Source organism: Aegilops tauschii, chromosome 1 (genome assembly GCF_002575655.3).
Source record: "Aegilops tauschii subsp. strangulata cultivar AL8/78 chromosome 1, Aet v6.0, whole genome shotgun sequence".
Classification (NCBI taxonomy): domain Eukaryota; kingdom Viridiplantae; phylum Streptophyta; class Magnoliopsida; order Poales; family Poaceae; genus Aegilops; species Aegilops tauschii.
The window spans coordinates 177497774-177510226 of NC_053035.3; positions in this window are offsets into that span (position 1 = coordinate 177497774).

Genomic DNA, 12453 nt, shown 5'->3' on the forward strand with positions numbered 1-12453 from the left:
GAGTCGACAAAAATCAATTCCAGCCGCCGCAAGTTACAGAACCACCAGATCCAATCTAGACACCATCACGAAGGGGTTCATCATGCCCATTGGTGCCTCTCCGATGATGCCTGAGTAGTTCTTTGTAGACCTACGGGTCCGTAGTTAGTAGCTAGATGCATGCTGGATAGCGGTCGATGTGTGGAGTAATAGTAGTAGATGCAGGAAGGAGTCAGTCTACTAATCTTGGACGTGATGCCTATATAATGATCATTGCCTGAATATCGTCATGATTATTTGAAGTTCTATCAATTGCCCAACAGTAGTTTGTTCACCCACCGTTTGCTATTTTTCTCGAGAGAAGCCACTAGTGAAATCTACGGCCCCCGGGTCTCTTCTTTATTATATTTGCCTTCGCGGTCTATTTTTATTTGCTTTTGTTTTCATATCTATTAAACCAAAAATACAAAAATACCTTGCTGCACTTTATCTTATTTGCGATTTATTTATTCAATCTATTACAACTTTATCCCGTCTACTTGCCACTTTCTGGCGCCGTTACGGGAAAGGGATTGACAACCCCTTTAACACGTCGGGTTGCGAGTATTTGTTATTTGTCTGCAGGTGTTGTTTACGTAGTGTCGCTTGGTTCTCCTACTGGTTCGATAACCTTGGTCTCAACACTGAGGGAAATACCTATCATCGCTGTGCTGCATCATCCCTTCCTCTTTGGGGAAATACTGACGTAATTCTAGCAGGCATCAAAAGGAATTTCTAACGTCGTTGCCTGGGAGACATCATCAACATCTACGAGGTTCCTAATCACAAATCTCATCTCCTTGCAATTTACATTATTTGCCATTCACCTCTCGTTTTCCTCTGCCCCACTTCACAAAAAAAATTCGTTTTATTCACCCTCTTTTTCGTTCGTTGTTTTCTTGCCGGATCTATCTGCGTTCTTGCTTTCTAGTCATAATGGCTAGCGTGTCTACTCGTCCTTTGTCACAAGATTTTGAAGTTTTATACTTCAAGCAACAACAAGGAGAAAATTTGAAAGATGCTTAGTATAGGCTAATGGAATCCTATCATGTTTGCAACCTAAAGGGATTGCTTCGTAATTTTTACATAGGATTGGCCTTGCATTATAGACAACTCTTAGATTTTGCCGCTAAAGGGAATTTTATCGAGCTTGATGCTAATGCTGCCTATGAAATTTTAGAAGGAATTCTGGGGGTTCTACCTCAAAAGAAGGGGTTTTATTTTACCCAGAGGGAGTTCAAATGTTGGACAAACTTGGTGATTTTCACAACATATGGTTGAATTGCAAAAATATAACGAACCCCTCAAACATCATAATGGTAGTATCAATCACATGAATACCTTGATTACTCTATGTAATTAGCGATTAGATATTTTAGATCTAAAGATGGTTTCTTTTCCTGAGAATTTAGGGAAGCGCAAAGATCCTCCAAGGTTTGAGAAAGCCTTTACAAAAGTTGCCAAAACTACGGATGACAAGACTTAGATCCTTTCTTTATGCCTAGCTAGGGGCGTAAAACGATAGCGCTTGTTGGGAGGCAACCCAATGAATAAAATTTATTTTTGTCTTTTGCTTTCTGTTCTTGTGTGTTTGCACAATTATGCTACTGTTATGATTGTGTTCTTTGTGTTTTAGTTAGTGTTTGTGCCAAGCAAATCCTTTAGGATCATGTTGGGTGATAGTTGATTTGATCTTGCTAAAAAACAGAAATTTTGCGCTCATGAAAATAATTCTCATTTTTATCAGAAGCATCATAAAATACCAATTCTTTCCACAGAAGATTAATATACAAATTTCTCATGTGCTCCTAATTTTTCAGAATTTTTGGAGTTACAGAAGTATTCGAAATATCCAGATTGCTACACACTGTTTTGTTTTTGACAAATTCTGTTTTCTTTGCGTTGTGTGCTTGTTTTGATGATTCTATTGTTTTCTTTGAAGAGTTTTTGCCATAGAAAAGTCGGCACTCGATATAATGCAAGAATAAAACATGAATAGGTTTGCTACAATACTTATAGTAGTGATTTTCTTTCTTATACTAACGAATCTCATGAAGGTTTAGTTGAGTTTTCTGTGATTGAAGTTTTCAAGTTTTGGGTGATGTTACGATGGATGAAGGAATAAGGAGTAAGAAGAGCCTAAGCTTGGGGATTCCCATGGCATCCCAAGTTATCATCCAAAGAGAAGCAAGCAACTAAGATTGGGGATGCCCGAGTTGCATCCCCTCTTTCTTCTAACGACCATCAGTATTTTACTCGGAACTATATTTTTATTCGTCACATACTATGAGTTTTGCTTGGAGCGTCTTGTATGATATGAGTCTTTGCTTGTTTTGCTTTTTGTTTGAAGTCTTGAATCCTTGTTGGACACACTTATTTGAGAGATCCAAAATTATGCCAGGACTTGATAGAATTGCTCTCTATGCTTCATTTAAATCTTTATGAGCTATGGAATTGCTCTAGTGCTTCACTTATATCTTTTTGAGCACGGTGTGGTTTAGTATTTTTGAAGAAATACTCTTATGCTTCACTTAGATTTATTTGAGATTTAATTATTTTTTAAGCAATTCTCTTTTGCTTCCTTAAATTAATTTGAGGGAAAGAAATATTATGCTCATGATCTTCACTTATATTTGTTTGAGCTTATCAAAAGCAACACTTGAAAATTAGTTCCAAATTGATAGATATCCAAGAAGGATATAATAAAAACTTTTATGAAGATCATTGGACAAAATAAACTTGATTCCTTGTAATAGTTTTGAGACATGATGATGTGATATGTGAATCATGTTGATGAGTAATTGTGCTTTAGTAAGATTATTGGTGTTAAGGTTTGTAATTCCCTATGCAAGCACAAAAGTCAATAGTTATGCAATGAAATTACATCCTACTTGCGGTGCATTATTCGGTGTTAATTATGCTTAATGCTCACTTATGAGATTTTTCGTTTCTTGGCTGGTCACATCTCAATCTTTTTCTAGCCTTCATTTTGCACTAAGTATGATCTCTACTTGTGCATCCAAAATCCTTTAAACCAGTTTTGCCACATGAGTCCACCATACCTACCTATATGCGGTATTCTTTTGCCGTCCTAAACAAATTTGTACCGCTCATGAAACAGTAGGGGGTGGCTAATATATTTCCATGCTAGATATGTTATTCTCGCGATGAGTGTTTATTCACTTGTCGTTGCACGAGAGTAAGGCAAAGGTATTAGGGATGCCCAGTCCCGAAATGAAAAATGAATTTACTTTATGTTGGTATGGAAGACACCCGTGGATACGACTAGCCATGGACAGTGAAAGTATGGTTTGAAAAGGAATAAACTTTAATTTCTGTTTGGGAACCGCCTATGATATATCTATCATGGAAAGTATTGGGAATTACGGATTGTTCTCGTTGACAGGAAAAGCATGCCTCGCAAAATGTTTTATCTCTATCTTTTTTTCTTTGAGCTCTGGCACCTCTACAAATCCCTACTTCCCTCTGCAAAGGGCCTTTCTTTTACTTTATGCAATTTTTTTTAATTTGAGTCTCCATCTTCTCTTATAAAGCACCAACTAAGGGGAACTATGATCATACTTGAGCATTGGGTGTAGCTAATATGCGAGTGTGTTTCATGAATGGATCAATGATTGAGCATAATGGGCTAGGGATAACTTATTTTAGCGTTAATATTTTGAAAGACATGGTTGCTTGTTGATATGCTTGAGTATTGAAATTATCATGTCAACACTAGACTATTGGTTTGAACCATATAAAAGTCCGCTACAAAGAAAAGAATATGTGATGAGCATGTTAGGTAGCATTCCACATCAAAAATTCTGTTTTTATCATTTACCTACTCGAGGACGAGTAGGAATTAACCTTGGGGATGCTGATACGTCTCCAACGTATCTATAATTTTTTAGTGTTCCATGCTGTTATATTATCATTCTTGGATGTTTTACAATCATTTAATAGTCATTTTATATCATTTTTTGGTACTAACATATTGACATAGTGCCCAGTGCCAGTTGCTGTTTTCTGCATGTTTTTTACATTGCAAGAAATCAAAACCAAATGGAGTCCAAACGCAGTGAAACTTTTTGTGGATTTTTTTGGACCAGAAGACATCTAGTTGGGCCAAGGAAGTAATGAAGAGGGAGCCCAAGGTGAGCACAACACACAAGGGCGCGCCTGGAGTCCCAGGCGCGCCCTGGTAGGTTGTGCCCACCTCGGTGGCCTCCCGAACCGCCTCTTTGCTCTATAAATACCCCAATATTCCAGAAACCCTAGGGGAGTCGAGGAAAATCAATTCCAGTCGCCGCAAGTTCTAGAACCACCAGATCCAATATAGACAGCATCATGGAGGGGTTCATCATGCCCATTGGTGCCTCTCCAATGATGCGTAAGTAGTTCTTTGTAGACCTACGGGTCTGTAGTTAGTAGCTAGATGGCTTCCTCTCTCTTTGGATTCTCAATCCAATGGTCTCTTGGAGATCCATATGATGTAACTCTTTTTGCGGTGTGTTTGTTGGGATCCGATGAACTTTGAGTTTATGATCAGATCTATCTTTTTATCCATGAAAGTTATTTGAGTCTTCTTTGATCTCTTATATGCAAGATTGCTTATAGCCTCGTATTTCTTCTGCGATATTTGGGTTTTGTTTGGCCAACTTGATATATTTATCTTGCAACATGAATAGGTGCTTTGTAATGGGTTCGATCTTACGATGCTTGATCCCAGTGACAGAAGGGGAACCGACACATATGTATCGTTGCTATTAAGGGTAACAAAGTTAAAGTCAAAAATTAAGGATAACAAGATGGGGTCTATTCTTACATAAATAGATCTTGTCTACATCATGTCATCATTCTTATTGCATTACTTCGTCTCTCTATGAACTTAATACACTAGATGCATGCTGGATAGCGGTCGATGTGTGGAGTAATAGTAGTAGATGCAGGCAGGAGTCGGTCTACTAATCTTGGACGTGATGCCTATATAATGATCATTCCCTCGATATCATCATGATTATTTGAAGTTCTATCAATTGCCCAATAGTAATTTTTTCACCCACCGTTTGCTATTTTTTCTCGAGAGAAGCCACTAGTGAAATCTACGACCCCCAGGTCTCTTCTTTATTATATTTGCCTTCACGATCAATTTTTATCTGCTTTTGTTTTCAGATCTATTAAACCAAAAATATAAAAATACATTTCTACACTTTATCTTATTTGTGATCTATTTATTCAATCTATTACAACTTTATCCCATCTACTTGCCAATTTCTGGCGCCGTTACCCGAATGGGATTGACAACCCCTTTAACACGTCGGGTTGCGAGTATTTGTTATTTGTGTGTAGGTGTTGTTTACGTAGTGTTGCTTGGTTCTCCTACTGGTTCGATAACCTTGGTCTCATCACTGAGAGAAATACCTACCGTCACTGTGCTGCATCATCCCTTCCTCTTTGGGGAAATACCGACGTAGTTCTAGCAGGCATCAGATGGGGATGGGGATCTGTGGGAAAGGGGGTGTTTTGCAAGCATCATCTAAGAAACTCAGAGCGGCGAGGGTATGTATATCGGTGGGTAACCTGCACGAGCAGACTGGCAAAGGTTGACGATGGAGGCGGCGCGGCGGTAGTAACCTAGCTAGCATTTTGACCAAGGGAGGGGTGGTGTGTGTGTGTGTGTGTGTGTGTGTGTGTGTGTGTGAGTGGGGGATTTGGGGTGAGCGCGGGATTTGGGGTGTGTGTGTGGAGGGGGTCCAAGGTGGTGTTTGAGGAAATGTCGTGGATACTTAAATTTTTACTAGGCGGGAGTAAAATGACGAGGCTACTGAAAATTTGGATCAAGGATTGAAACAGAGCGGGGCGGGACTAACAAACATCACACACGGTTAAAACACAATAATCGTGTGCTATCAAACAGAAAAACACTCCAACCGAGCAGATATTTTTTCGATTGCAAGGGATACAGGCAGGAGTAAAATGCTAGGGCTACTAAAAATTTGGATCAACTAATGGAAGTAGAGCTGGTGTAACCGACATCGCACACGGTCCACATATACTAATTGTGTGCTATCAAACAGAAAAACCCTCTAGGCGGGTAGATATTTACGAGATTGCGAGGGAGGGTAGCCTCGTGGAGCCCAATCTACTGTGATGATGTGGGTGACAGGGCACGGGCGCGGTGATACGTCTCCAACGTATCTATAATTTATGAAGTATTCATGCTATTATATTATCCATCTTAGATGTTTTATATGCATTTATATGCTATTTTATATGATTTTTGGGACTAACCTATTAACCTAGAGCCCAGTGCCAGTTTCTGTTTTCTCCTTGTTTTTGAGTTTTGCAGAAAAGGAATACCAAACGGAGTTCAATTGACGTGCCAATTTTTTATGATTTTTTATGGACCAAAAGAAGACCACGGAGCATCAGAGTTGGGCCAGAAGAGTCCCGAGCTGCCCACGAGGGTGGGGGCGCGCCCACCCCCCTAGGCGCGTGGGCCTGCCTCGTGGACAGCTCGGGCACCTCCTTGACGTGAGACAGATGCCAAAAATTCCTATAAATACAGAAACCTCGGAAAATTAACCTAGATCGGGAGTTCCGCCGCCGCAAGCCTCTGTAGCCATGAGAAATCAATCTAGGCCCTCTCCGGCACCCTGCTGGAGGGGGCCATCATCACCGGTGGCTGTGGAGGAGTATCCCGGAGAGTCCATCATCGCCATGAAGGCCAAGGACCAGAGGGAGAACCTTTCCCCATCTAGGGGGGAGGCCATGGAGGAGGAAGCACAAGGGGGAGAACCTCTCCTCCTCTGTCTTGGTGGCACTGGAGTGCCATCGAGAAGGGAATCATCGCTGTGGTGATCGTCTTCATCAATATCACCATCATCATCACCATCCTCATCTCTTTTACGCGGTCCACTCTCCCGCACCCCGCTGTAATCCCTACTTGAACATGGTGCTTTATGCCACATATTATGATCCAATGATGTGTTGCCATCCTATGATGTTTTGAGTAGCTATCTTTTGTCTTTGGGTTGATTGATGATCTAGATTGGTATGAGTTGTATGTTTTACTTTGGTGCTATCCTATGGTGCCCTCCGTGTCGCGCAAGCATGAGGGGTTTCCGCTGTAGGGTGTTGCAATACGTTCATGATTCGCTTATAGTGGGTTGGTGAGTGACTGAAACACAAACCCGAGTAAGGGGGTTGTTGCGTATGGGAATAAAGAGGACTTGATGCTTTAATGCTATGGTTGGGTTTTACCTTAATGATCTTTAGTAGTTGCGGATGCTTGCTAGAGTTCCAATCATAAGTGCATATGATCCAAGTAGAGAAAGTATGTTAGCTTATGCCTCTCCCTCATATGAAACTGCAATAGTGATCACCGGTCTTGTTGACGATTGCCTAGGACAATTCCGCACACTGACCCACCATTATTCCACGCTCACTATTTATAATATTAAGTAATATATTCTAACTTCATGATAACAGCACCTACTTTTATATTTTAGCTCTCCGATATCATACAAAGTTATCCTCTTCATACCCACAACATAGTATTATTTCTCGTTGCTAGTTGGAAGCAAACGTTCGGTGTACGTAGAGTCGTATCAGTGGCAGATAGGGCTTGAGAGAATATTGATCTTACCTTTAGCTCCTTGTGGGTTCGACACTCCATACTTATCACTTCCACCTTTGGAAATTGCTACGATGATTCCCTGCACTTGGGGATTATCAAGCTCTTTTCTGGCGCCGTTGTCGGGGAGCAATAGCGTGGGGTTGATATTCTCGTGTTTGCTTGTTTGCTTTCTCCACTAAGTAGCTTTTGTTTTCCTTTTTGTTTTTGTTTACTTGTGGGTGAAACATACAAAAAATTTAAAATAATGAAAATACAAAAGAAAAAATTACTTGCCTCTCATGCCTAAAAAGTTTTTCAAAAAGAGAAGTGATTGGAAAGTTATGCATTGAAGAAGTGAGGGTCGACCTTGAGCACTTGTGTTCATGCTCACGGAAACAATGAAGAATTTTTCATGGAAGTTTCTCTGTAAATAATTATCCCCTTGTATATATCCATTTTATTATAAAAATAATGTGCCAAGCTTTGGTTTTAGGATGATTAGATTGCTTGTTTACTATGTGCAGAACAAAAACAGAAACTGTGGCTGTAGTGCGTGAATTTACATTTTTTAATGCAAAGTCAAATGGATCTGAAACTTTTTGCACATTACTTCTGTCCAAATTTTTCAAATTTTCATATTTAGTTCATAATTTTAGGAGTTACAGAAGTTTACAAAACTTCCAGATTACTACAGACTGTTCTGTTTTTAATAGATTCTGTTTTGCGTGTGTTGTTTGCTTATTTTGATGAATCTATGGCTAGTATCGGGGGTATGAACCATAAAGAAGTTGGAATACAGTAGGTTTAACACCAATATAAATAAAGAATTAGTTTATTACAGTACCTAAAGGTAGTGATTTGCTTTATTACACTAACGGATCTCACAAGTTTTTGTTAAGGTTTTGTGTGGATGAAGTGTCCGAAGGTCGAGAAGCTATCAATATGAGAAGAATAAAGAGAGGCAAGAGTTCAAGCTTGGGGATGACTAAGGCACCCCAAGTAAATATTTTAAAGTATACTCAAGCATCTAAGCTTGGGGATGCCCCGGTTGGCACCCCATCTTTCTTCTTCAACAATTATCGGTATACCTCGGTTTTTGTTTTGTTCACATGATTTATGTGCTTTGTGTTTCTCTTTTTCTTTAAGAACCATGCTAGCATGAGATATCCCTTCATTGATTTATAGAATACTTCATGAGCTTCACTTATATCTTTTAAGTATGATTTTACAGAATTGCTCTTTGTGCTTCACTTAAATCTTTTGAGTATGGTTTTATAGAATGCTTCGTGTGCTTCACCTATATATTTTGAGCTTGGATATTGGTTAGTCTATTTTAATTGTAGAATGCTCCATGAACTTCACTTATATCTTTTGGAGTATGAATAATACCATCATTTAAAGTGGGTTTGGAAGAGTGTCAACTTTAGGAATTAGTGATCCCACTATTTTGGAGGGTGTTGAATCTTAGTGTGATATTTATGAAAGTGGATTTGGAAGAGTGTCAACTTTAGCTAGTAATGATTCCACTATTTCGGAAGAGGTTCCAATTGAGTATGAGAACAAAGTTGCTATCCATGATGCTACTGAAAATTATTATGAGGGAGGAATACATGCTTGTAGGAGTTGCAATAATATCAAGTTTCCTCTCTAAGTGCTTAAAGCTTTGAAGTTATACTTGTTTTGCCTTCCTATGCTAGTTGATTGTTGTTCTTATAAATTGTGTGCTCACAAAATCCCTAGGAATAGGAAGTGGGTTATATTTAAATGTGCTAGTCATATTCTTCAAGATGCTCTCCTTGTGCTTCAATTCCTATCTTTTATGTGAGCATCATTGAAATCATCATGCCTAGCTAAAAGGCATTAAATAAAAGCGCTTGTTGGGAGACAACCCAATATTTACCCTTACTGTTTTCGTGTGTTTACATGATTAAGCTACTGTATTAATCATGGTTTATAGCTTTTGTTTCAATAAAATGCCAAGTAAGACCTTTGGGAAGACTTGGGAGAAAGTTAATGTGATCTTGCTGTAAAAAAACAGAAACTTTGCGCTCACGAGATTAGCTGTCATTTATTACAGAAGAGTGATTTTGAGTTGATTCTTTTTGAAGAATATTAATATACAAATTCCTGACGTCCACCAATTTATTTGATAATTTTTGGAGTAGCCGAAGTATGGTTTATGTTCAGATCATTACAGACTGTTCTGTTTCTGACAGATTCTGTTTTCATTGCATAGTTTGCTTGTTTTCTTGTTTCTATGACTTATATTTCTCAATATAAATTGTAGAATTGATATGGTACAGTAGGAATTGTGTGAGAAAAATTATGAACCTTGTCTTTGACAGTACCAAAGTGAATGTTTTAATCTTTATCAGACTAACCTACCTCACGAAGTTTCGTTAAGTTTTGTGTGATTGAAGTTTTCAAGCTTTGGGTGAGATATCGATATGAGGAGAATAAGGAGTGGAAAGACCCTAAGCTTGGGGATGCCCAAGGCACCCCAAGGTAATATTCAAGGAAGACTCAAGCGCCTAAGCTCGGGGATGCCCCGGAAGGCATCCCCTCTTTCGCCTTCAAAACTATCGGTATACCTTGCTCAGAGCTATATTTTTATTCATCACATGATATGTGTTTTGCTTGGAGCGTATTTTCAATTTTACTTGTTGTTTGAATAAAATTATTGGATATGAAATATTTAATGAAAAAGAATCCTCCCATGGCTAGTTAATTATTTGACTACTCATTGTTCTTCACTCGTATCTTTTGGAGTAGTTTGTCATTTACTCATGTGCTTCACGTATACCCTATGAGTAAATGGTTGAATAAATTGAATGTCAGAAATCTGAATTTATATATGTTTCATATGCTTATAACATGGGGAGTAATGACTTCACACATAATAGGTATAGGTAGTAAACTTATTGAAAGTTAGCAAACGTAGAATTGGTCACTTGAACAATTCATGAAAGAATATTGAAGGAAGAGGGATTTCACATATAAATATACTATCTTGGACATCTTTTGTAGTTCTGAGCACTCATTAAAATATGACATGCTAAAAGGATGATGTTGGACAAGGAAGACAACGTAATGGGTTATGTTTTCTTATATCTGAAATAAAGTATATTGTCATGGATCGCCCAACACGTTGAGCTTGCCTTTCCCCCTCATGCTAGCCAAATTCTTTGCACTAAGTAGAGATACTACTTGTGCTTCCAAATACCCTTAAACCCGGTTTTGCCATGAGAGTCCACCATACCTACCTATGGATTGAGTAAGATCCTTCAAGTAAGTTGACATTGGTGCAAGAAATAAAAATTGCTCTCTAAATATGTACGATTGATTAGTGTGGAGGAAATAAGCTTTATACGATCTTGTGATGTGGAAGAAATAAAAGCGACGGACTGCATACTAAAGGTCCATATCGCAAGTGGCAATATAAAGTGACGTTCTTTCGCATTAAGATTTTGTGCATCTAACCCTGAAAGCGCATGGCAACCTCTACTTCCCTCTGCGAAGGGCCTATCTTTTACTTTTATCTCTTACCCTTATGCAAGAGTCATGGTGATTTTCACCTTTCCTTTTTACATTTTATCCTTTGGCAAGCACATTGTGTTGGAAAGATTCTGATATATATATATATATATATATATATATATATATATATATATATATATATCCAATTGGATGTAAGGCATCATGAACTATTATTGTTGACATTACCCTTGAGGTAAAAGGTTGGGAGGCGAATCTATAAGCCCCTATCTTTCTCTGTGTCTGATTAAAACTTTGAACCCATAAATATCGCGTGAGTGTTAGCAATTGTGAAAGACTAAATGATAGTTGAGTATATGGAGTTTGCTAAATCAAAGCTCTGACATACACTCTTCCTGAAAATAAGATGAATTGTAATTGTTTGATGACTGATAACACGGTTTGTTAGTTTTCAAGAAAGTTTATGATCTATACTTTAACATGTGAATAGCTTGTTACTTTATCAAGAGAAGTTTTATGAGATGAGCTACTATTATGACATATAATGATGCTAGAAAAGGTGACTGAAATTATCATTGATCAAACTTGTGCACCTGCTAGCATTCACACTTCATAAATTATTTCTTTTACCATTTACCTACTCGAGGACGAGCAGGAATTAAGCTTGGGGATGCTGATCCGTCTCCAACGTATCTATAATTTATGAAGTATTCATGCTATTATATTATCCATCTTAGATATTTTATATGCATTTATATGCTATTTTGTATGATTTTTGGGACTAACCTATTAACCTAGAGCCCAGTGCCAGTTTCTGTTTTCTCCTTGTTTTTGAGTTTTGCCGAAAAGGAATACCAAACAGAGTCCAATTGGCGTGCCTATTTTTGATGATTTTTTATGGACCAAAAGAAGACCACGGAGCATCAAGAGTTGGGCTAGAAGAGTCCCGAGCTTCCCACGAGGGTGGGGGCGCGCCCACCCCCTCGGCGCGTGGGCCTGCCTCGTGGACAGCTCGGGCACCTCCTTGACGTGAGACCGACGCCAAAAATTCCTATAAATACAGAAACCTTAACCTAGATCGGGAGTTCCGCCGCCGCAAGCCTCTGTAGCCATGAGAAATCAATCTGGGCCCTCTCCGGCACCCTGCCGGAGGGGGCCATCATCACCGGTGGCCATGGAGGAGTATCCCGGAGAGGCCATCATCGCCATGAAGGCCAAGGACCATAGGGAGAACCTTTCCCCATCTAGGGGAGAGGCCATGGAGGAGGAAGCACAAGGGGGAGAACCTCTCCTCGTCTCTCTTGGTGGCACCGAAGTGCCAT